The sequence below is a fragment of the Eufriesea mexicana genome, unplaced genomic scaffold (genome assembly GCF_001483705.2).
Source record: "Eufriesea mexicana isolate 0111107269 unplaced genomic scaffold, ASM148370v2 scaffold4157, whole genome shotgun sequence".
Taxonomy (NCBI): Eukaryota; Metazoa; Arthropoda; class Insecta; order Hymenoptera; family Apidae; genus Eufriesea; species Eufriesea mexicana.
In genome coordinates this window covers 50,017-73,462 of record NW_016912141.1, presented here as the reverse complement: position 1 = coordinate 73,462, position 23,446 = coordinate 50,017, and the positions used below count along the sequence as shown (strand labels likewise).

Sequence of the window (23,446 nt, the reverse complement as noted above, 5' to 3'; positions counted from 1 at the left end):
AGTTATATAATAATATAATTATATAAATTATTGTATAGTACAGTATTAATTAATATAATTATAGTACATTATGGTTACATGAATGTACGAGCTTCCATAGTTAGAGTGGGAAGAGTAGGGTCGATACCCGAGACAGTAGATGATTAGTCAGTTAAAGAAGAAGGAAAATGGAAAGCGAGAAATTAAATAATCAGATAATATAAAAATTTACAGCAAGTCAGATGAACGAAAGAAATAACAATAAATGTACGATTTATAAAGTAAATTTTGAAAGGGGTCATTTGACCCGGTTGGTACGTTTAGTGTTGGCCATAAGCGAGTCTTCAAGAGCATGCACAGAGAGAAAGTATTATTATCAGTATATTAGTCTAGGATAATAAGCTAATTAATCCCAGCAATACAAATGATAGGTAATTTAATAATAACTTCTTTAACACCAAAGTGCAATTCATCTCCGTATTTAATTATTATATCAGCTGAATACTAATTACGAGGTAAAATAATTTAAAACAAATTTGTCTGAAGCAAGTCCAGATTAATAAATTACGAAGCTCGAAAAATTACGCTCTCGAGAATGAAATTCGCGGTAACCTCGATTAAATTGCGGGAAAATATTGAATCCAATTTTCATGCTACAATTTTCTCTGCTCTTTCGATAAACAGAACCAAAGTGAATCGCTCGATAATCGTGAAAATAAAGTAGAATGGTAGAATTCAAGCCGATAGTCTGAAACCTAGAATACTCTAAAAATATTTTACCATGAATTCATCCTCCGATTTTTATACGAGTGAATGTGGTCTATTCTTATCATCTCCCTGATCTAAAGAAAATCTATTTTTCCTAACTCCTCTTATACTGTATAATATACGATAGACTACTAATATTATACTTCAGACTTAATTATTTTCCGATTTAATTATTTTCCAATTTATTGCCACATTCGTATAAAAGAATCCTGTTTAATATTAAATTTACAAAATCCGAAACCGATTATTCGTAATTAATTCATCCTCCATAATTTTCACTTTCGTGACTAAAGTGTCTTCCAACTAACAAAACACCGAATTAACGGATACGAGTAAACATACCATAGCACAACACAGGAAGCCTAACATAGAAAGCTAGATAGACTCCGTTAATAGAACGACTTAGAAACGCCTCCTGCATGATTCTAGCCGCCTGGCATGTTTATGGCCGAAAACATAATATAGTCATCAAAGAATTCATTTCCATATTATAATTCCATCAACTCCCGCTCCGCGGTGACATCTCGTCCGACATGTACATGGCAATTTACATTCCAGCATGACACCGTTCTTGCAAGATCTATATACCACATTTCGTCCACAAATTTACCATCTGGGGCCACCTGCTTTCCTGATTCTTGTTTACAGCGGCTCGCAATTTTGTACGGTAACACAGGTTGCCATAGACCATTTACAATTGTAACACTGGCCGCGGCGCAGCGCTTACACGCTATAACCGGACTCGCGGGGGTTCGGCTGTCATAATTTACATGACCGGTGACATAAGTCCCCAGGAGGCCTCGCGCCTTTTCCGATCGCTTCCATCTCTATTCTAATCCCCTGCTGCTTCGACACGCTCCAATGATTTCGGGGAAATCCTCGTAGCGGAATGGCCACGTAGGATCGAACCCCACCTCCATTTTCGGGGTCCACGGTGTCCGCGAACGGGCCCATTCGCACTTCCTTCGCCTCTCTGCTTGCCTAATCCCCGCGCTATAGAATATTGACTTTTGACTGTCAATGACACCGATCATCATCGACTAATCGAACCCGACTCACCCGGTGACATCCCTCTCCTCCCTGACTCGTCAATCCTTCAATGAGACCTGGAAATCTCGTTCCTGTATTGTAAAGTTAAAGGATTAAGACGTATTATTCCGATACATTATGCGTGTATAATTCATTTAATTACAGCCGAATTTTGCCGAATTGCGTTACTAAGGTACCGGAGAAATATAGCCGGAAGTTATCAAAATCGATACTCGTGCTCCACGCCGAGGTGTACGCATTCGCGGCAAGAGTAGTAGGGGTATTCGTACACACACGCGTTCGTGACAGTGAAAGATCGGAGAATCCGCTGGGGGATCATTAAGGCAGGTGGTGGTAGGCGCGGAGGGGCACAGGTGTCTGGCTGGAAGACATGGGAGTTTCGTGGGCGGAGCCACGAACAGGTAGTGACCAGGTGGATGGCAGCTACCTTGCGGCAGGTAAAAATCGGGAGACCCCGTTCCGCGAGCAACCTCCGGACTCCTGCTGCTCGCCGGGTGAAAATGGTACCAGGTTCTCCACAAGTGTTAACCCTTTCGCCAATCGACGAACCCAGAAGGTCGATTTACGGCTTTGCGACAGGTGCAGCCGGTGACTTTCTCAACACTGGCGCGAAAGTGAAAAAAGACGAGCAGCGGAGCGGTTCCGTGGGAGGACAGGCTTGCTGGACGAACGAAAGTCAGTGACGCGGTTCGCGGGCTAGAGATCCCGAGGCTTTCATGGGAGCCTGGTCGGTGGTCGTCGAAAATTAACCCTTTCTCTGACGCGGAAACCGCGTTCGCGGCCCCGGAGTCGAACCGCGCGAACCTCCTGGCGGATTCTGCGTGTCTGGTGCTGGGTCTTCGATTAATTCGTGTTTACAACGTTCTTCACGCCTTCCCGCGAACTTTAACGGGCCATTAACGCACGGCTATCGACGTATCCTAATGTCACGTGACGCCGGTCGTTCCTCTTCGTCCATGTTGCGTCTTCATTCGCGCGCGGCGGACGCGCCACGCAACACGGCCGCGACATCTGTTAGCGGAGGGGGCGGGCCCGATCCGGTTTCCGCGCCGTCATGCGAGCCTGCTACCTGGAGGATATAAAATTTCCGTTAGCGTGATTTTCAAAGCCAGTGGATAGGCGGGACGTCGAAGGATTCGCGCTTCTTTTGTTCCTGTTCTTTGTTGCCCTGGTAGTAGTTACGTTGGAGAAGCTCGAACGGGATTACGCGCGAGGTTAAGAATGAGGATCGAGTATTCGTGAAACTGTATATACATACACTGATCGTCAGATCGTGAGACCGGTCGCTATTGTTCCTAATATGCTGTCTGATCTGTCGAACGTTGTAATTACTTTCGATCCCGTTGTTTAATTTTTGTCGTGACTCCCCAATTTTAATTATTGACAATTATAACCTATAATTTTCTCCGGTCTCTTATCATTATTCCTAAATTCTTCGTTGATTTTAACAGACGATGATTTTAATAATCGCGTGTTATTGCAATGCGAGGAAATTCGTTTGAGGATGTTTAATGTAAGAGTAATTAGGAATGGACGATAGCGAATGATGTTCTCGTAGGTTCTAATTGTTATACAGTTAGACGAAAGGTAAAAATAGGTTTAGAGATCTAGGACGAATTTCTCGCGCTTCCTGGTCGTTTCTAAGAGCCTGATACAAAATCTTCTGTTAATTTATATTTAGATACATCTGAAGGCTATAATGAACCGCGAAGTATATACCATTGATGACACAGGCTTAATATTCCGTGGCAGAGATTACATCGGAGATTTACGGTTGAATTGTTTAGTAAATGCCTCTGACCTCTGCAAAGAATCGTGCACCTTTTTTCTTTCGTGGGATCCTAGTAGTTAGAGTACGTCAGATATCCGTTGAAAACTCTCCCTAACGTCCAACGACGACGACGAGGCGACTTGAATTCGTTAGCGAACGGTCTTCGATCCCTAGGAACAAAATGGCGAGTTGTCCCGAATTTTCTCTTATTGCTAATTCGCTATATTAACATTACAATCTATCGAATAGTTGGTTCTGTAGAACGATTATGTAGACGATAATGAAAATTTCATCCACAATTTTAATAATATAAATAAACGTGGAATTTTTTAAATAATATTTAGAACGACTTGGGTTCGACGATACGGTTCACGTATTTAAAAAACGTGGTCTACGACGCGTTGGTTGTCTAGGATTCTGAATTATATGATCTCCTAGTCTCGAAGCGTATCTAGGTAGTGAGATTCTCTTCACTACTTCTTTCTCTCTACATGCGTGTACATCTAGCTGTGGCCAGAAGAAAGTATAACAAAAATGATTTCCTGGAAAATTTAATTTCCTTTAAATTAGGAACTTTTCATACTCTTCTTCCCAAATAAATTAAAAGAAATTTAGAAATATTAACATTTTTTGTTCTAATTTCATTTTAATCCGCGTCATTTATTTTCTTGTGAAATAATCTTACATAATTTTCATGAAAATTTTCCTTACTGAAATTATGGACATTATAAATTAGTATAATAACGATATTATAGCAGTAGCTTTTAAATATCAAGCAGTAATATTTACCTTATTTTTTAATAACATAAGAATTCAGTTCAGGTGTTTATCGCGGGAAAGAGATAAGTAAGGGGAATATAGTAATCCAATATACGAGCACTGAACCGTCAGATTTCAAGGATACTTCCGGTTTCCGCCAGGATCAGGACGACCAGGGACGTAGCTCCACGCGTTTCATGGTACCCTAGCAAACTTGTTTACCAAATTGGTTTCTTTCCACACAAAGGTCAACCGGTGGCGAAACGATAAAGGGGGAAGGTCGGTTATACCTGAGTATAGTCATTCAGCGCCTTACATATCCTACATACATACATGAGCTCCTAGTCAGGAAGAACCAGTGATAGTGAGGCTGGCTTAACCCTTTCAAGTAGATAAGACTTCCTATAGTTTTGTTTGTTTAGGATATTATACACAGGAATTATTTCATTTATTTATTTTTTAATCTATGCAAAAGAAAAACTAAATTTCACGAATATTATTTAATATCGCGTATTACATTATTATTAATTTTTATTATTAGCTCGTGTCTTGTATTACGTATTTTGTACTATTGTTAATTTATATTTTTTAATTTTATTTTAAATATCCACACGTTTATTGTTCGCCGATAAATTCGACAGAGACGGGAAAAGTTTGAAACAAGAATAATTTAAAAAAGGACATACTTTATCACACAAATATGATAAAAATTGTCTTCGCACCTTTGTTTGATCGTCCAATTAATTTCTGTTCCTCTCAAGCTTGAAAAACCAGGTGTCAAACCCCTTCCTTCATTCTGAATCAGCATTTCCAGGTAACTCATGTTACCCTACAGAAACTGTTTACCGTGTTCGTTTTCTTAAATAGCCGCGAAACCGCAAATTACGAAGGTTAGGGTAACTACCTGTTCGACCCTCGTCAGTCGATTCGGCTTTTAGCACTCCTTTGTGCTGTGGTCTCCTGTTCTCGCAACGGAACAAGTAGTGAGGCTTTGCATAACCCTTTCGATACACCTATTCGTCCGTGTGTCAATAAGAATTCCCTCGTTTCTCCCAGAACACAGGTAGTCCATATTTATTTCTCGCAGTCGGATTATTTATGTAACCAATTTTATTAATTCTCAGGGTAATTTAATTTTTCGTTGTTCATTGTTTAATTTCTATTCGTTAACAAACACATTCCTATTTTTCCATATGAAACAAACAAGGAAAAGAAATTAAGAGAAACGAAGTTATTATAAAATTGTTATAAGGAAATTCGTTTAGGCAGAAATTCTTGATTTTAATGAAAGTTTGCGTACATGTAAAGTATAATGAGTTTTACACGTGGCAATATTTTTATGCGCAGGAAATCTTTTTAAGGGAGCTGAATAAACCCTCGAAGTCTCAGTATTTTTTATGCTCTAATTATAATCATTTTCCGGAACTGTTTTCACAATGGAGTGATAGAATGTTGAGAATTAAACAATTTTCATATAACAAATTTCGTTGTACTTTATACTATCGCAAAATTATATTTAGAGAAGCAGGAAGAGCACAGAAAATTCAATTACCGATTTCACCTGCTTGGAAAAAAAAATCGTTGCATGTATAATCTGTCATAATACATATACACATATAGTGTTATCCGAATTAAGAAATATAAATCAGAATTTTCTTGCAATAAATTTACAAATCTATTTAACCTAAAATCGAGTAATTAACTAATTTATGTACACGATATGCGTCTATATTTACCTCGTTATATTTATTTTTACAATCAAAATTTAATCCAATAAATCTCTTATAACGATCTAAGAGCATGGACGAAACTCACACAAGCATAGAGTGACCTTCACACGAAGGAACTTCCAAGTACGTCATGCTACCCTACGAATTCTGTTTACCGAACTCATTTCCTTAAATGGAGATGGAACTACAAAGAGTCCTCGACGTTGAAAGGGGGATACCAAACACCTAGCGCGAACCCTGCGCAGCATGATCGCCTACTCTCGAAGACCAACGAAGCAGTGAGACGTCCCTCAACCCCTTTAAACATCCTTGCGAAACGGGGAACCGGTTTCCTGTTTACGTCCTCGGGCACCCGCTGCTCGAAGAACGCAGCAGAACAGGTGTCTGCACGGAGAAACCTGTTCTGCATAGCGGAGGATGCCCCCGTGCCTTCGATGCAAATAAATAACTTCTTCGAACCGAGAGCGAAATGGATGTTTCGCTCGCAGCAAGAGGAAAGGATATCTGAGATCGTTATTTGCAATTCAGGAATTGTCGTCGGTTCCACCGGCTCGAGATAACGAGGAAAGTTTAGAGGCATAGGCAAAATGGGGAAATTTAGATTCCCTGAATTGAATTTGTTTTAAAATTAATTTATTGCTATGTACATTCGTGAATAATATACAGGGAATTTAGGTCGGTAGATACAGGTGTATAGTGAAAAATAAAAAGACTGGAAAGGGAAAACATGATGACAGTATGGTCACTGCGACTCTCGAGTTTGAATTGACCTAATCGAAAAGTCCTCCACAGAATATCGACCCAAGGAACCTAACACAGAAAAATGCATGTTGCATTCTAGTATAATAAATCAAATTAAATTCTAGTCTTTGTTAATTATAATTACAATTTGTACTTCCACGTATATTTTTGCGCGGATATATATGTGTTAAAATATTCTTTTCCCTTTTTTTTCTGAGTTTAGTGTCGCGTTGACAGCATTGTGTTTGATGATATACTTAGTTTATAGATTTAGTGGTACAATTTGATCTTTTTTAAATTTTCCAAAGAATTTTCTACGTTTTTCTGTGATGTTAGAATCGTATTTGGGAGAACTTTATATCTGTGTCTTTGTATTTTGTATCTCCTGTATTCATTTAATATTCATTTAATGCTTCGTTGATAGTAGTTACTTATAGTAATTGCAGACTCCATGTTTCGAATTCCTCAGCAAGTATTCCTGGGTAATTTTTGAGCATCCAGATCTCGGTAGAAATATTCTTATCACTTCCTCCACAAACAGTATTATAGGTGAGAATATATTAAACATATAACAGAGAAAAAATCAAGTTAATTAGAGCTGAGGAATTAAAAAGAATTATACATACTCCAATTAATTATAAGACTGTAAAGTGAATGACACTGTGGTATAGAATCTTGTTACACAGGAGCAAAATATTTTTTAACAATTTTTAGCTTCTTTAATTTCACTCTAAATGTATATGACTATAGTAATTAATTAACGAGTGTTATTTTATTTTCCCAAGTCATTGGGGGAAATCAGTAAATAAACATTTCTGATCTAAAGCGGAAATTCCTTATTTTTCTCGTTCAGTGAAGAATCTGTGATACTATTATACCTGTCACTTTTGTTGACACTAGATATTAAGATGAATAGGCTCTGTTGAGGCTCAATTGACCGTGAGATTAGGACCCTCGAAGGTCCCATAGCTATAAACCCGTACCAGACCCTGCTGGAAAAGTTTAAGAAACTCCAGGATATACTTTCCTGTTAGAAAAGGAGATCAAGTGTCTTCAGCGTCTAACCCTATCCTTCGCGCACGACTTTGACCTGTTTTTAACCGTGTCGACGAAGTATCGCACGTGTCTGTACAATTAATATCTCATTCAAGAACATCCTCGAAGAAACGTTTCCATTCGTTCCTCTGGGAAACATCTTCCGTTAATTTCCTGCTTTCCTAGCAAACTTGTTTACATAGGGTAGTTTCAAGAACGGGGAACGCTGATGGAGCGTGAAATTAGGCATCAACAGGGTCGAACCTGCAATTTATTCCTAAATCAAGCGAAAGAATTCCTTTTTGCTGATGATCCTCTGTTAGAAATGCAGGACATGTCTCTTCAGTATAGAGTCTTCCTTTTTCCAATGTGGGTCACATTCCGTGGCCAACTTCGTCATAAATATTTATCGAATGAACCACTACTCGTGTGCCAAAATTAATTTTGCAAAATGGAGGACAGATAATCCTACATATTAGAAGCTGAGCATCAATCAAATACTTTGATAGTAAAATTTAGAAAAGTTAGCATATGGAGTCGGTTCCTTTGACCTGTGAAGAGCTCGAATAAAATAAATTGTAAAAATGCAAGAATTTTTAAATAAATAATATAATCGACACATGCATCACGCGTATCATAAACGACGAGTGATGATTTATGAAGGTAATATTCAAATGTCGAGTTTAATATTCTTCAATGTGCAAATAAAATATTTATGCGAACTGTGAGGGTTCAAAAATATTGCAAAATCTTCGCCATCTCGAATATATTAATTTTTAAAATGATACATATGAAGGTAATTATTGTTAAAAATAGGTAGATATGTCTACTAGATATACAAGTATAGTGATAAATTCAGAATTTCTGGCTAGTTCCTCGAGATGTTTCTCCTTTAATTGAAGCCGATCAATGGCGGCCATCTTGGCGATTTCCTATGTATTCATTTAACACATTCCGTGTCAGAAACCCTTAATGAAGGACATTACCTTCTTTGCTTGTATGCAACCCTGTTAACAATATTCAACGTTCGTACCTCTGAGAAGACACGTTCTCACGGCGTGGCTTGACTTTCTACACGAGCAGGATTTCTTCCATGTCGAGGGAGGATGCCAAGGATTTAACGGTTCGTTCTTCTTTTTTTCCTGCCCCTCGTCCTTTGTCTCGTAGACCTTCGAGGTAGAGATTATCTCGTGGGATCGTGTCGTTGTCGCCTTCCTCGAAGTAAATACGAAGGACGAGGCGTGTATCCTTGGACAGCTGCATCACTGAAAACTCGCATGCAAGAACTTGCTCGACGAGGTGTTCCTCGCTGTATTTGTCTTGTCGTTTCCGGAAAAATAAAGCTGGTAGAATTTACGTATTTTTGCTGAATTCGTCGTTTGTCGAGAAAATCTTTTGATCGGTCGGAATTTTTAATAAGTTTATAGCGATATTCTATGAAAATTCAGTTATTTGTGTTATTAATAGTACTCTTGATGGTACTAATTTATTACTAGTTTACTACTTACTTACTAGTATTAATTTGTTAATAGTAATTTATTACTAGGAAACGTAGTATGTAATGACGAATTTTTATAGTTATTTTATAAATCATAATGCAAGAAAAATTTGCTGGTTCTATGGAAATAAATTGGAAATGGTAGTGTGCTCTTCCTATCTTGAAAAATTAATTAAACTGACAAGGTCGTTCTGGGTATGTTCCTTTTAATTGTACCAAATATCATTGCACTTCTTTTTATTTTATCATGTCGAAGAGTGCATAAATTGACGCGATACAATTAATACAACTAATCATATTACGGTCATTTAACAAATCTTTTAATAGACCAAATATTTAAGCATGGCAGACATGTCAGGCTACATACGAATTTCAAATGAAACAGGATAAAAAGATATTTAGGGATCTTTTATAAATATATTAAGAGAAAACTCGTAGTGCCAAATGACATAATATATTACACTTTGTTAATGGTGGACTGTATACTATGAAGTCTATCGAGCCTTAAATTCCACATATTTTTAAACAATATGTGCAATATACATACGGCTATTCAAAGCAGTGCACATATTCTGAAAAATATTGGTTAATGCAATTACTAATAATAACTTGGAATATTTAACTTATAATATCTATATATTACATTTATATTATATATATAACATTTATTTGTTATTATTTACTATTTATATATAATATAAATATAATATATAAATGTTATAAGTTAAATATTATAAGTTCTTATAAGTAATTAGTAAAATTATTAAAATAATATTTAACTTATAATTTTTAATAATTTTAATAATTACTAATATTTATAGCATTATTTCGAGCGATAGTCATATGAAAATTGTCAACATCCAAAAAGAGCCTATTCTCGTATTCCCTGTACGCTATTCAAGATCCAAGAAACAACAGCTCTGATCTCCCACCTCCGCCATCCAAAGTACGAAGACCCTGATCCACGTATAAGCATCTCGCACACAGACGACGACAGAGAACGAAACTAAACAAAACGACCTGATCAATAAGGCCGCCAACGGGGGAACCCGTTGGTGTGCGAGCGGGGGTGGATCGGTGCCAGAAGCTGCGCCATCGGCCATGAACTTGCTGCAACCGCATGTAGCCCTGGTGCGACAAGCGCCACGCGCCTTCGCCGTTTTCCCACGAGCCCTTGTCGAGTTCTCACGCGAGCACGGCCGTGCTTCCGACGCCTCCTCTGCTTTCTGCACGTGTCCGCGGGACCGGTCGGAAAAACGAGAAGCAGAAGAACGCGCCACCCGGCCGGCCAGCGGAGAAGAGAGTCGAAGACGAAGCGGAAGAGAGCGTCGCCCTTCGCGACTTCCTGCGACCGGCTGCGACCCTGGCAGCCCCGATGCTCCGATTCTCGTCTTCCCGAACAGACTCTCCCACGGTGCGATCCCGTGGGAACGATTTAATTGGCCGAAGAACCGATCCTCGTCCTCGGCGTGCGACCTCGTTCGAGCAGGATACCTTCTTATCTCGCTCGCTTCTCCTCCTTCATCTCCCGCTTCGTCTTCTCCTTTTTCCCCGCGTCTTGGCCCTGCCAGCCCTGAGACTAGTCGCGTAGACTATTATAACGGATTTTAAATCGTTTAACCCTTGCTCGAGGATCAACCATGTGACGCCGGAACCCTACACAGGGGACGAGTGCTCGTAAACTTCCACCCTTATCGCGATTTCTTTTCCTCACTAGTAATTGCATGGGAGAGCAGTGCATTCCGCTGGTACCAGAATGCGTTAGGAATATGTTCAGGAGAAGATCGATAAGGATTAACACGTTGACTGCTATGACGGTCATAGTGACCGGACGCTTGTATCCTCAGTGAGGACACGGTGGTCATCAGTGCCCTGTGGTACTAATTTTTTAAATTTATATTTGTTTTATTCTAACCAATTTTTAAATAATTTTTAAATATTCGAATAACGTTAATACATAGAGAACATTAATACTAAACGTATCAAACGGGGTCAAATGACTCTTTTCAAAATTTACTTTATGATCGTACATATATTGTTATTTGTTTCGCTCATCTGACTTTCTGTAAATTCTTATATTATCTTATTGATTAATTTCTCGCTTTCCGTTTTTCTCTTAACTTACTTTTTACCGAGAAAAATTCTTTATATACCTTATATTCCACGAGGGATCATTTCTCCCCTTATGGTAAGAATAGATATGTGTAAAGTACAGGTACATTTAGTATTAATAATTTGCATTGTTTTTTTTTGCCATATTTTTTGATAATACATCATTATTTCCTAAGAATAATGCAAATTTTGTCGTGGCCCCCTGAGTATATTATATAGAAAGTGCGTGGCAGTCAAAGTGTTAACGAGAGTAGATGATACCGATGCTGGGATTTTTGGTCTTTGGATTAGGTATAGTTGATTATGACGAAGCTATGTTGGGAATCTGCTGTATCTATTCGATCATCGTTCGTTCTAATACCTTGAAGCCCAAGTAACTGTATGAAGCAATAACCCGTGATTTTCTTCTTTTATTTTAACATAAATGCTAAATATGTCGTCAAATCCTAGAAAAATACGAGAATAGCTTCGAATTTATATCTTCACAACCCAAACATCGAGTGCAATGGGTTAGCCAGCCCATTCTCGCGCTAATCTCGCACTGTAATTATGTCATTCGAGGAATGATCTTCGATCCCAGTGAAGATACACTAACGCATTCTTCAGGCGTTGCGATCCACAGCGCCCTTTGAACCGGAGGTTTGGATATTCGAAAGGACGCTCACGCTCGACGCGTGACAAAAATGTGAAGGATGATCCGGTCGGCCGCGAGGTTCGCATACTTTCTCACGTGCCGGTGGTTCCCGGGGAACACCGTGGATTCCCACAGGCTGGTCGAAAGCGTGAGACAATTCTCGTCCCGGGAAGCAGCGGCCCGATCTGCTTCGGTAGTAGGCGTTCAGGCCTGGAAAAGAGTCGCAGGCGTTTGTTCTTCCTCGTCTTCCACCGTCTCCGTGCGAGAGCTTCCCACGGGACACCGTTCCCAGACAGTTCCCGGCCGAACGTGCCACGTCGTTCCCATGATCGTGAGAATCCGAGCGACTTCAGGGGAAACAGATTCCCAGATCGACTAGGAGCACAGGCCGCAGAAGTTGGTCAAACGCCCTGCCGATTTACCCCTAGCGCGCTTTCCACGTTCGATCGACCTTCCAATATGGCGCCTGCTGCTCGAGCTTCCGTTACAAAGTTCTCGAACACATGGTCGAGCACGTGGAATTATCGGCAGATCGAAATCGAGGAGAATTCGTGTGGGAACCCTTCCAGGCGAGAAAATTAAGTCGCGTTCTCCTTTCACCCCCATTTTTAATTTATTATTCTTATTATTTCTTAAATTTCTCTTCTTTATCGTTGGACCGGAGATGGTTTTCAGACGCGGGAACCAGCTTATGGTCGTTGGACGTCGCGAATATGCTTGTTCGAGAGTTAGAGTAGGAATGAGTTGACTTTAAGAGAGGATTAACCTGTTTGAGATTGGCTGAATTATTAGTTAGCCACTTTGACGTGGAATTGAAGTCTTCTTTGAATTGTATTTTTCAGATGTGAGGTGGGGGTAGGAATAGGTGGTTGGGATAATATTTTGAAGAAAGAAGTATAATTATAGTTATTGTCGATTACGACTAGCTATGGCACTCCACGTCTAGACGAGCGAACAATGGCTGCGTGGCGGTGAAACGTCGTATACAACGAATATTTTCTCTATCACTTTGACAGCCACGTTGGTCACGGTTTCTCCTGTGACATCATGGTGGTCCATTGATCCGGTGACCGGAACGCTTGAACTACTTACAATCCTAAAATTTCAATAAAAATTGACAGTTAGTCAATTGTCAACCGTTACTAAGGCGCCACAATGGTGTAACCATTAATAAAATAAACGCTCCATTGGATAAGAATGTCGTCTTATATCACCAATTTATTATTATTTTACCATTATATGCTTTGAATAATAAGAATAGTTCCATGGCATCCTGAATGAAACATATAATTTCGGCATAACAGTCAAAGGACTGTCTACACGAATTACAAGCTTCTATAATTCTGTTCCATTGTTTCTTCTTCAAAAAATTCTACAGAATACGATACTATATACCAAATTCATCCTGGATATAGAATTTTGTTGTAGTACAAACTAAATACTAAAATAAACTCTACATCCTAGCGACGTGGGGGCGATCCCTTCCCTGCGCTTTGTCTTTTGACAGCGCGTGCCTTTTGTCCCCCCCTTTCTGGGGGCGTCTTTGACCTGCGTGGCCCTAAACAGACAGGTCAGTTCTAACCGTTCGCCCATTTAATAAACATCTGTAGTTTTCCATCGTTTCCACTGGCTACTATTTCTTTGCATTAATACTCCTTAACAAACTTATTGTAAAAATGCAGGAATAGTGCGGAGAAAGTATATACGCTCGGCAGCCATATTCGAACTACTTTGATAATAAATTACAATTATTCAGAAGCACGAATAATTATAATTATGGATATCAAAAAATTCAGCAAACTCTCATCTAACTTTTAAGATAAAAATAAACCCCCTAACTTTTTTTGGTTTCGCTTAATCCCTCATGCTAGCAAAAATCGTACGCTTTTAAGGGAACTCAGGGTGATAGAGCAATTTCGTTGGTGGATTCGTATTCGGGAAAGCAAGCTGTGCAAGAATCAGCCAATAAATATTACAGGTTTGAGGAAAGCTTTTCGTACACTTTATTACTATAGTCTTGCTGTATGCAATGCTTTTTTAATACACCAACTCGTCTCTCGCAGAATACCATCGATGCTAAATTCTTTTCTCGAAAATATAGGGAGCTTAAAATTTCCAAATAATTGCCTGGTAATTTCTTGCAGAAATGAAATGACATTTGCGAAGGAAACAATGAAATGATAATACCTGGTCATTTAGGGGTCGCTTAGTCGAAGAACTCGCATCCCTGTGATAGTCACCTGATACAAGGATCACGAAATTCAGCCCCAAGTTCAACATCTTCTCACGGTTCGTTCTCACAGCGGCTCGGCGAGCCACCGAAATCTCATTATTTTTTGTGGCAACGCCATGAGAAAGCGTGCCATGGGAAAGTCGCGGTTATGCGTATCGAATGCCGAAACTGTTGGAGTGTGGCGCCTGTACTCTTCTCACGTTTTCGAAATATCCCAGGCAGAAGGAATCCCTTGCCCGGTTGAATCTAATTTCGCTTTTATGGCCCACCATTTCGGCCGCGTTCCATTTTCTCACGTGGGAAACGCTTCGTAAATTATCCTCCGAGATGCCGTCTTATTAAGTCCAGGTATCGGGACATATATAATTATCAGGCAGATTAATCAGCTTTTGAAACCTCTCGTTAAAAAATCTTATGAAAATAATTGAAAATGGCCGAGCTATTACTTTTTATTCCAACTCCTCGCCTTGTCCATGGTTCGTCGATTAATCGATCTTTAATTTATTGTTTAAAATATTAATTTAATCAATTTAAAATATCGTATACGAAGTGAAGTTTGTAAACATCGTAAACATTGTTTGTGAAATTGAACGAAAATCGAAATGAGAAATCGTGAATTAATAAATATTAATTTATTAATATTTAGTAGACGAGTATAGTAGATATGGTATATAGTAGACGAGTATAGTAGATATAGCATATAGTGGACGAGTAGTGGGAATGAGTAATGGTGGACGATTAAAGGGATACGGATTTTTATTCGAGTGGAATGACAGAGCGGAAACGGGTCAGAGACGGGGTTAGTATGCCATACACGCGCGGTACGCGTGTATATAGCGTAAGGAAGGTTAGGGTTGATCTAAGCGGCGTGTTTAGAAGCATCCGGGGAACATGTTGAAGTGGTAGTTCTCCTAAACCTGTCGAGCTGGTACTAGGAACGGCCTTGAAATCTCAAGGTTGTTCTGAACCTACCAGACGAGCCTACTACCTGCTCCTATAGTGGTATTAACGGGTTCGCCTCTCATTTACTACCATCGCTAAGACCGCTCCATTGATAAACCCAGGAACGTAAGAATGAAAGCATTAATGATCTTCTCGCACTATGATCATCTTTTCAGTGTGATATTTTTTCTTTTTTTACGAGTCTCGTGAAGTGTCGTTATTTATTTAATCATTTTTGTGATTTTGAAATTTATGGACATTACTTGAATAATGATAATTTTGCGACAAGTAAATATTTTTATTGAGGATAAATCATTTTTTATTTGATTCTTTTTAGATTTTATATTCGTTTGAGATAATAATTGTTTTCGAATTGAAACTGTTACGACTCTAAGTAAACTTTAAGGCTGTAGAATTGGAAAAAAGGATTAAAATATAGATCACTCGATTATGGCGTTTAATCGAGTTTTAATCCTTTTTATTAATCAAGTGATAATTTATGTTGTTATCAAAACAATCATAGTATACCGATAAGAGTTTATTATCTAAATTGGATATATTTTCTATGAGACATTTCTATAAAGTATTATTTTTCAATAATATAATAACAGATAAATTTTATCTTATACTTGTTTTCACGATTTCATAATAAACGATAGCATCGATGACACGTGTAAAATTGCTGGCTCACTGTCAGTAATAAACTTTATACCAGCTATTAATTAGCGGATATTCAGTTTCTATGCTATTAGGTATATTTACTATCGTGACAAATGAATAGTTGAAACAAATATTTGTCATTTTCCTGCTCAAAGAAATTATGTTAAACGACACTTCTCCCTAATTTCATTCTTCATTTCCTTTATTATAATCTTTTCATCGATTTAGAATCATCTTTTCTCATAACTTCTCAGTAACTCAGAAATAAAATAACCGGAGTAGGAAACAATTTAAAAAATTTTCAAAAATTACACAAACAGGTCAATTTAGGTAAATAAATCTCCCAAATAAATCGTAACATTCTCCAACTCACAGACATAATAATAATAATCAAATTCATCGGAGGAAATAGCAATACCCAAAGAGTAAAGTTCAACACGTCCCAATCCAGATTTTGCTTTCACTATAATTATGACTCAGCCGGGTCTTCGAGACCACAGGCCATTTATTTTATTAGCTCGGTATATAAACACGATGATAATCCATACACTGGTATGTGTACACAAGTGCCATTAAATGGCCAAGAGGTGACGCGCAATCGCGATAACCAGATTACAGAGCAAACGAAGTGCGTTTACGTGTCCTGTTCACGTTTCGTACGTACGAAACGTTCTGCCACCATCGCCTGGGAATCATCGATGTTTCCCATACCCAGCGCACGAGACGCCATGGCATTCCTCGTTCCCACCGTAAAAGCCTTGCGAAACCGAACGGTTCCCAAACCGAGTCCGTGGGACCGATGTCCGATGCGCACGTTTCGATTTCGATTATTTCGCGCAACGATGATCGGCCGATGTCTAATTAAGCACGTCCCTCTACTGCTATTACTTCTCGATACGTGAGAAGTTAAAGAGAACTCCGTGTGAAACGAAATTCGAGACATCCTAGTGAAATTTGACGATATGTGTCATTTATAGTAGTAATTACGAAAATTAATTATAACATGATAATGAAATTATTTTATCGTTTAGTCCGTGTTGCACTAGTTTATGTTGCAATAAAATAAAAGAATTATCGATAAAATAGCGAAGAAAAAAATTAAATACTTATGACTTAGGTCATTTTCATAATTGCAATTAAATTATACAGGAATTTAATTTTCTACTTTGTGGGACCTATTTATGGGACCTATATAGAATTATCGTGTTTTGTACGACAAAGAATTATTGTTATTGTGATTTTCGATTGAATTTTCTAATGACTAGAATATTTAACAAATTTTTATGTACTCGCCCTTTATATCCTAAATTGTGGTTAAAATCGTAGGACAAGCAGAGAAGAAAATTATTAAATATTTTTAATTTTATTCATTTTATTCAGAGGATAGAGAATATATACAAAAATTTCTTAATCGTCACTTTCTTATTTGTTGTCAGTATTGTCAGTCACTATTCTCGTAAAATTCCCTATTCACAAATATATTCGACACCGTTAATACGTCTGAAGCACCCGATAATTAATCGTCAAATAAGACCCTCTATTGAATCGTTTCTTAGTAAAGACACTCAGAGGCGTTAGCTTTGCGCAGGGTATGATTAATGGAAAACCAAGAACGATAATTTGAAACAAGCAAACACTTCAATTGCTCTTACATAAACGATCGGTGCAGTTGGTGAGCGTGAGAATATCAACTAAATTTCAATGCGAAATGCAGCACGTGCTATGCTACTATGGCTGCACATGGTCAAGCACATGGGCTATAAAAGGGATCTGAATAATGCAACGTTCGTGTGAGACCCGTATATTGTTTGGCTGTACGTGATTGCACGACGAAACTTGATCTTCCCGCGAAAGAATAAACGTACAGAAGAAATTAACGCGGATAAATAGGATTTTAATTCTTGGATGGGTATACCAGACTTCCGATATGCACTATCCATTTTAAATAATAATTAACCGAATTAAATGACCGTGCATTATTAAACTTTTTAATCAGCGTTCTAGCTTCGAAATTAATATTTCCACGAAATATTCGCAATTTGTATTTCACGCGACGTTCACTGGAACAATGTGAAACATTTATAAAATAATATCTTTTTATTTCCATTTTCTATTGTACTACCTTTCATTACGACCCCGTATAATGCCATATTAAAAATTAAGTATTCGCGTTGTTTCAATTTCTAGATTAAAGTAAAAACCCGTAAGCGAATGTGATTTTTTAAGAAATAAAGAAGAAATAAAATTTAAGAAGGAACAAGCTATAGATTGTCAAATATTTCATTGTTAGATTCTTCCAGTTCGCAAATTGGCAAAATACCAACAAATCAAATTTATTACGGGAGTCAATTTGTTCTGGAATTTTGGAATAATATAAAATTTAAGCGACACATATTCGTTTTATTATACAAGTCACGGTATACTATACCTACACCAGTGCCCACTTTATTGTTCTCAGTCTGGACATTTATGCGGGGAGGTGTGGTTCTTGAATTCGATTGATAATAAAGAAAAATAGAAACAAATGCAGATACTCAATAAAATCGTAAAAAGATCGGTATTAATTTCATCTGACAGTTTATCTCGTTTCCAAATTAATTTGGAGATCGTGTTTCCAAGAATCGGTGGAAATAGTAACGAATTAATAGTTAACTAAATAATTAAATATAAAAAAGGACGAAAAACTTCGAAGACTTAAAATAAACAAAGATATTGGGAAATTAATAATACTTATTATTAATAAATTAATAATAATAATTGTATCAAAACGAAAATCGAGAAGTTAACATTGAACTTACTATAGTTAGATAACAGCCAAATAAAAAGGCAATAGAATCTTCAAAAAATGGAGTAATGGGGAACATTGAAAGATCGATTACAGGTATATCGGGAGAAAAATAGCGAAGGCGAGTGACTAAGACGATAACGTCCATCGCGAAATTTTTAATAAAATGTTTAAAAATGGTTGTTACGATGATGACATCAATATCGCGATGATTCTTACGAGAATTATACCGATAGTGGTTGAAACTTGGAACGTTAAAGAGGGCACTAGTGTACTTAGTTCCATGGTCGTTATTCTCGAGACGGTGCAACGTCATTGTCTCGTTCTCTCCGGACACCATCGCTGCGGGGTCTCTATTTAGGAATTAGTCGAAGGTGGAGTGAAATATTAGGCAATCCGATTCACGTTCGATTCCTTGTCTCCTGATCCATTTTAACCGAATGCGCCACTTATCTAAGCGGCCAAAGCCGACGCCTTAACCTACATTCTGGTTCGACACCTCCGCGTCCGCCATACTTCCCTGTCAGTTTACTTATTAATTTAGATTATGTCGCGCAAGAGCTAATTGCCGCGAAACGTTAGACGACCCTGGCTTTTACACCTTCCACTCGATCCAAGTGTTATAATTCCTTACCATCGTCGGCCATTTCCCGAGTATCTCCTCGATAAGATCACGTGCTTCTAATTACCCAGTGAATATACAGGTATTTATTATACCCGTGTTAAGTATATACGAGGAGGCAGGCTATGTTTATTTTGATTCGCTAAATATAATTTAATAAACGAGATAATTATCGATCGAGTGATTTGGTACTAAAATACAAAAGAAAGTTCACTTTGGTTCATATCGTTAGTCTAAATAAGAAAATATCGAACCTAAAATTTATATTGTATCAGTAAGATTAATTATCCCAATATAAAGCACATCTTAACTCTTAAAGTGCTTGAAAGCATGAGTCAGTATGCTTAATTATTTTTAAACGACGCCGAGTTTACTCGACGAGTCAGAGCAAGTGCAATGTCGAAATAAATTGCACAGAATAAACTCCCAATTAAATTCTTCCATTTATTTTTAAAAATTCGCTTCAAAGATACGACGTGCAGAATTTAAACTTCGATTACTTCCTACATGAGACGATATATTTAATTAAGTAACCTAGTTAACCCTGTTAAAATTACGAATATATTTCTTAATTTACAAAGGACTGGTAAATGGAAAAATAAAATAACGTGAAAAGAAATGGAACTACAAAAAATACCGAAGTTAAGTGGTCAAAGCGATCACGCTGAACAGAGAATTTTTACTCAAAAATGAAAAAATCTAGTCTGTGTTAGCGTCAATCAAAAGATTGTCACCTTTCCACGACAGGTATACGGCAAAACGACAAGAACGACAAAATTCCCGATATATCAGTGTGAAAACCAGTTTCACCGCTCGACTCGAACAGCGTCAGAAAGCGAAGGCTATTCAACGGTGACGCAAGAGTCTATTTATTCTATTGCTCGATAAAGAGACTCGGAACGAAAGGGGTCAGACCGCGTGGAGTTGCCTAAAATCTCGTGACTGGGTCAAGTAGGGGACCCGAGCGCACCCATGGCCCTTCTGCTCTCCTAATAAAGTGATACAGTTTATTGGACTTCTTCGAATCGGAATGCGGTGTGAGTGACACGTTTATCTTCGAGGAAGTCTGTGCTTCGTTCCGTCGTGGTGGACAGGAAGCGATTGAGAACGCGCCGGCACGTGCGCGTCTTCTGGTATGACCCTCTAGTTACGCGTTAACCAGCGGCCAACCAGCTGGGTTTTTATGCTTCGCTGATAGACTCACTATGCTTGGTCGGCAAGTGCCAGTCGAGTGGGTTAGGGAAAAAATGCGTCGCAGAACTCGAGTCGAGTTCCGCGGCTGACGTCGCCATTTTGTTTCTTTTCCCCGCAACCTTCCGCCTCCTTTGTACATCCGTACGTCTATGGCCTATCGGTGCGATCGATATAATTAATGATTTATTTTTACAAAATTTATATTTAAAATGGAATTCTTTCTTTTCTTAAGTAATTCATGTAAGGGAAGAGTTATGTTTAGGAAATTTGTATTAAAAAATTCGTCTTTTTTTAAGCAATCGATTGAGTCGGTCGATCAATAGTGTCGAGTTTTTACACTAGATGGTGCTCTTTTGTTTTTTAGCACGAGGTAACGCCTCGTAACCTATTACATATGGGTAATTATATGTTAATTGGAATTGTTTATCAAAGAACATAGTGGTGAATATACTGTAAAATAAAACTTTTTTGTTTCAAATGAAATTATTATTGTTCCATAGCAATGTTCTTTAACATTAGAATTATGATACCAATCTAGTCTAATAACTGGTCACAGAATTTTCTTTTTTGCAATTACTAAAAACATATATCTTTTAAAAGAATTAGCGTTGATTCATATGGAGATAGAACTGTAATTGATGTATTTACTTATGCTTATCGTACCGATAAAATTACTATTATCTATGCCAGCTATATCTAGGTATCCATTGAAGATCGATAGATCTATCGTTAACAAATTTTGGAAATATTTATGAAGATTGTTTTCAGTGTAACGAGTAATGGGAATATTTCTTTAGAAATAAGTACATTTTAGCATGAGAGAAAGTATGCCTCTGGTAGAGTCGAATGTATGCTCGCCACCATTCGTAACGATCATAAACAATGCAGTATCGTGTACTCATCTTATCTGGCATCGTGTACGAATGAACAGAGCACTGTAATGACGTCAACTTGACTGACGTCACTTACAAAATGGTCTGAGGGAAGCTCGCATCTACTTAACAATACATATCAGTTATATAATGCAAAGTGACAGGCGGAAACGCCCTCTTGATTGACAGCCTTTGATTTACTCGTATCGATGGCCCTCGTTTATCTATATATCTAGGAAACTTTTCTTGAGACAAAAATCGCGTAATACAAGTCCACATTTATTTTATAATAATTCATATACGATAGTAGAAAAATTAATAAAACAGTCAGACCAGTTAGATTACGTTGCATTTAAACAAATATCTCTGTATTATCTTACAAGATAGAAAAATATTTAATCTGTAGCTATAATACATCAACTCTCTGTCAAACAATAATTAAAATTAATCATTCTCGTATTAATACTTTAAAAATAGAAATAAGAAAATATAAAAGATTGCATTTTCGTGAATAGTTAAAAGATATTATCCAAACGGGAGACATCGATTTCCCTTAAAAAGAAATTCTTAGCTTCAATCGGAACCTTCGGAACATAATCTAAAAAGATCGCATAAGCTCGTCGACGGAGGTTGACAGAAGCCCGAAGGCGAAAGGACGGAAGGACAGTCGGCGAGGCCATCTGTACGGTGCCTAAATCGTTACCAGGGTGATCCTCCTGTGAGATTCTGCAAGCCTGGTAGGCGTGTCAGCCAGACTCATTTTTTCTCGGCTGGCCGAAAATTATTATCCATAGTGAAACGATAATGGCTCGATATCCGTCCACGCGAACTGGCCTGTCGGCGTGGAAGCTCGTTCGATTTGTTGCTTTCCTATTACCAGGTGGTATTTAACTCGCCCATGGCAGGTCACGTGGGTGAAGCTACTCGAACGTATCCGATCCCGGTCGCATCCCCGGTTTCTAGTCGCCTAATAAAAAAATAGCCGCATTATCGATCTCAGCCGATCGACTTTATCGTCCCGTTTCGAGTTCTCGACTCTGCGAACCTCTGGGTCCGCCATGCTGGCCTGGTCGGTGTCCCCTGTTAATATACATATCCCAAATGAACGTACGAATCGCTTTGCCTGTGAGCGCAATCGTCAGCGTGTCTGCGGAATACCAATTTACCAGGTTCATGATTTACCGAACGGTTTTTGGTCGCGGGCGCGAGTCCGTTTCCGATCGATTTGAAATTAGTTCCCTTGGGATCACTGGTTTGTCCTGGGTGCCATTTATCGGCAGGAAAGGCAGGAAATTTTGTTTGCCTATCGTATTACGGATTTTCTTGCAATTTCCTGCAACGTATGGAGTGTAAATATTTTAATCGAATTTTGCAACGTAGATAAATTAATTGTGAAACATAAGTATATTATTATCGAAGGCTGTATTGTTAGTGTAGATAGCTTAGAAATGCACCTTTCTTTCAATTGACAGTTCTTTGACATATTGTTATTATATATCTGAATATGGCTAAATGAAACAAAATTATTGACTATGAGGATTAATTATACAGTAAAATCTGTATTACTTGTGAATGGTTACTAATAATTTAATTTTATTTATCTGATAAAATATATTTTTCTTTCAAGCAACGTTTATTTAATATATTTTTATTAATCTTATATATCTTCATATGGCTAAGTGATGGAAAATGATTTAAAGGACCAAGGAATTATTATAAACACGTGATGAGAAAAATATTCGAAATTTTACTCGATATCTATTAATTTGAAGGAATTTATTTTGGCAAATTTTAATTGACAGTCGCATTAAGTACTTTACCCAATAAGGTATTCTTATCGATACAGGCTTAAGACTCCAGCTGTGTCTTGCGCAAAGGGCATATCGAACCCTAAGGAGTCCCGCGCGTATCATGTTAGCCTGTTCTCAAAACCAACCAAATTTAGACCCTACAAAGGGAAAGGGCTCGTAGCGAACCCACGCGAAGGAGTAGGGGACCCTCAGGAGTAGGGCACCTTCGCTTCCATCTTCTAATCGTAAGGTACACCACTTGCAGGCCAAG

General features: G+C 38.1%; 1 protein-coding gene across 1 annotated transcript in view; it reads left to right on the top strand.

The window, feature by feature from the left end:
- Nrx-1 (neurexin 1) overlaps nt 1-23,446 on the top strand; it is an 88,222-nt gene that overhangs the window by 50,630 nt on the left and 14,146 nt on the right. The gene's annotated exons all lie outside the window — the stretch shown is intronic.